The sequence below is a fragment of the Triticum dicoccoides genome, chromosome 5A, assembly GCF_002162155.2.
Source record: "Triticum dicoccoides isolate Atlit2015 ecotype Zavitan chromosome 5A, WEW_v2.0, whole genome shotgun sequence".
Classification (NCBI taxonomy): Eukaryota; Viridiplantae; Streptophyta; class Magnoliopsida; order Poales; family Poaceae; genus Triticum; species Triticum dicoccoides.
Window position 1 is genome coordinate 676,875,503 of NC_041388.1, and position 3,788 is coordinate 676,879,290.

Sequence of the window (3,788 nt, forward strand, 5' to 3'; positions counted from 1 at the left end):
CCAAGCGGTATTTTGCCTTAACCTCATCTGACTGCTAGAAAAACAAGATCGATAGAAGTCTAGTCTCTTCCGTACCCCTTTAGGTACCTCGAAGAAAGATAACAGGAACATCGACATACTAGTTAGTACTGAATTGATCAGCACCAGCCGACCTCCATAGGACATAAGCTTACCCTTTCAGCAACTTAGTTTTTTGATGCATTTCCATTCTTTATTAGTTAATTTACGATGATGAATTGGAATGCCCAGATAACTAAACGGTAAGGATCCCAATTCACATCCGAATAATTATCGGTAAATATCTTGTTCCTCTTTGGCCCTACCAAAGCAAAACAACTCGCTCTTGTGAAAGTTAATCTTTAGTCCCGACAATTGTTCAAAGAGGCACAACACTAGTTTCATATTCCTAGCCTTTGCAAGATCATGCTCCATGAAGATAATAGTGTCATCAGCATATTGTAGGATAGAAACTCCCCCATCAACCAAATGGGAAACAAGTCCACCTACTTGGCCATTCTCCTTGGCCCGACCTATAAGCACGGCCAACATATCAGCCACAATGTTAAATAAGATAGGAGACATCAGGTCTTCTTGTCTCAGGCCCTTATGAGTCTAGAAATAATGACCGATGTCATCATTCATCTTAATCCCGACAGTATCTTTTTGGACGAAGAAATCCACCTGACTCCTCCATGTTCCATTAAACCCCTTCATGCACATGTCCTGTTGTAGGAACGGCCACTTGACATTATCATACGCCTTCTCAAAATCCACCTTGAAGATCACCGCATCTAGTTTCTTCGAATGGATTTCATGTAAGACAACAACCCCTTCTAGGATATGTCTCCCAGGCATGAATGCAGTCTGACTCGGTTGCACCACCGAATGGGCGATCCGTGTAAATCTATTGGTGCCTACTTTCGTGAATATTTTGAAACTCACATTCAAGAGACAGGTTGACCTAAACTGCTCGATTCGAACTACTTCTTCTTTCTTTGGCAACAACATTATCGTACCGAAGTTAAGATGGAAGAGTTGCAGGTGGCCATTGAAGAAGTCATGAAACATAGGCATAAGGCATCCTTGACATGCCAACATTTCTTATAGAATTCCACCGGGAACCCATCTGGTCCCGGTGGTTTATTCGGCTTCATCTGAGATATCGCATCGAAAACCTTTTTCTCAGTAAAAGGTGAAGATAGAATCCCATTTTCATCTGAGATATCATGCCGAAAACCTCTTTCTTAGTAAAAGCCCAACGGTATTTTTGGCCGAGGAAATCACCATGTACAATAGATTGATTGATCTTGTCCGGATGCACTAGATCGTACGTGATCAGTCGATTGTTTTCTGGTTGCACTCAAATGACGCAGGCACAAGCAGCGGGGGCATCTCAGAAGGAGCAACAGCCACCACGGCGCCGGACGCTGTAGCGGCGACTCCGTGGCCTGCTGGTTGATGTGATGCCCGGTAGGAGACTTGGAGCTCCTACTTGAAGGGCACGGAGGCCAGCTCTGATCAATTGTTGGACATGGTCATTGATGACCGGCGACGACAACGACGAGGCTTCATGAGGATGGTTACCGCCAGGGATTTTACAAATTAAGGCCCTGTTCGGCCACGCGCGGAGCAGCGTTTAATCAACTCCGCAGATTATAACTGGATTGCCGCTCCGCTCCGGCGCGGAGCCGCGGAGCGGAGGGAATCCGAACGCGGCCTAAGAAACAATAAAATGACAAAACCACCCCACTATTTAACGGCTGCAATGATTCAATACTACCGGTTTCAGAAGTAGCACGATGTACCGCAAAAAAATATAGGAAAGAAAGTTAGCTTGGTCAGGGCATGTCCTAAAACCATTGCCTCCTAAGTTAGGGGTGAAATTGCTTTTGTGACCGCACAACTTTAAATTACAAAGAGAATTACATAAAGCTTCACATGAGACACTTAGCCTCCACACGAACAACTAATGAGCACATGTCGTCTTCTCCGCAAGCTGCATCAGAAATGGAAGCCTCTCCTTGCCTCCGGTGACCGGCCAAACCAAAGCTCTGTGGAGAATAATTGCGTTGCTAATGTTATATTCCTTGTGTGTGTATATCACTATAATGGGATTGTTTATCGCTTTCCGGTAATGAAATGCCAGGATTTAATTTGCGGAAACATATAAATAAATAAATGGAGATCGTGTTTCTAAAATAAGTTGGAACGTCCAAGAGTAATTCAACCAATTCATTGCTACCAGTAAATAATTAATTCATGAGAGAGATATGGAGATAGAGAGAGAGTGTAGGGGAAGGCCCCTGCTGTGACCCAGTTTTCATTATATCAAAGATAACTACAAGAGGATCAATCAGGGGTTAGGGGAGTTACATATGAGACGCAGAAGACTCACTTTCATTACTCTTCTTTGTTTAGTAATCCCAACAATATGCGACGCCCAAACTCAATAAAACTCTCTTACTGTATTCCAAATTTATTGAAATTCTGGTTTTATTTTAAATCAAACTTCTATAAATTTGACCAAGTTTACGGAAAATTATGTTAATATGTACAACATCAAATATATATAATAAAATATATTTTTTGATAGTACGGAAACTATTTTTTGTATTGTAGATGTTGATATATTTTTCAATAGACATGTGAAACTTAAATTATTTTGACGTAAGGCAAACACTGAACTTTAAATATCCAGATGTAATCCCCGCAAAAAAAAATCCAGATGTAATATATTCACTATTTTAAGAATAACTTTACTTTACTTTAAATTGGTAGTGCACACACTAGCTAGCTGCGCGGGATTCCGGTCCATCGAACATTATATGCAGGATATTACCACATACATGCACACATGGACATTTCTAATATTCTGTACGTGAGGATGCCAACAAGATAACAAGGAACCTTAGCCACCGGACTACCACATACATGGACAGATGAATACGCTGAATGGTGTGCGCGTGAAGGTGAAGATGCCCACAAGATAACAAGGAACCTCGGCATCCATCAACATGCTGAGACGTTATGATCCAAAAGACTCCGCAACTAGTCAACTAAGATACTCGGAAGGAGTTTGGGGCGTGTTTGGTTACATTGCCAATTCAGCCTGGCCCGGTGAGCCTGGCTTTATTGAGCCGGTTTGAGGGGATGCAAGCAAAAAGACCCTAGATGCATATAGTTTGGTTGTCTACATGTACCTAGTTGCATGAGACAATCATTTTTGATCCGGCGTTTGGTTGCCCGCATTGCATTAGACGCACATATGACATGGTGTTTGGTTGCAACTTGCATAAGGTGTTGTCACCACTACTAACTAGTGGTGAGCTTACCACACACAATCTGAACATGTAGTACCATCTAGTTAAACAAATGACAGTTCATCCTAATTACTATCAAATGACAGTTCAAATTATTAAGAGCCATTGGCTAAATAGGGGATAGTTCATCGGTGTTGCTGCCACCGGATCTTCCTCTTCCTCTTCCTCTTCTTATGTTTCTGCTTCTTCTTCTTCTTCTTCTTCTTCCATCTTCTTCAAATCCTGCACTGACCTCTGTTAAGCCACATTGCCTCTGCCCACTACAACCTTTTGTTCTTCCAAGCGTCATTGTCAAATGCCTCCACACCATGGCCGGAGCTAACAACATCGTCAGGCTCGACCTCTTCCTCCTCAGGCACGTGTTCATCAAAGCCCCACTGGAGGATCCAGTTATGCAGAATGCAACAAGTAAGAACAAGCTTAACCTGAGTGGAGTATGGGTGGAATGCTGTAACGCCCTCGATGCGG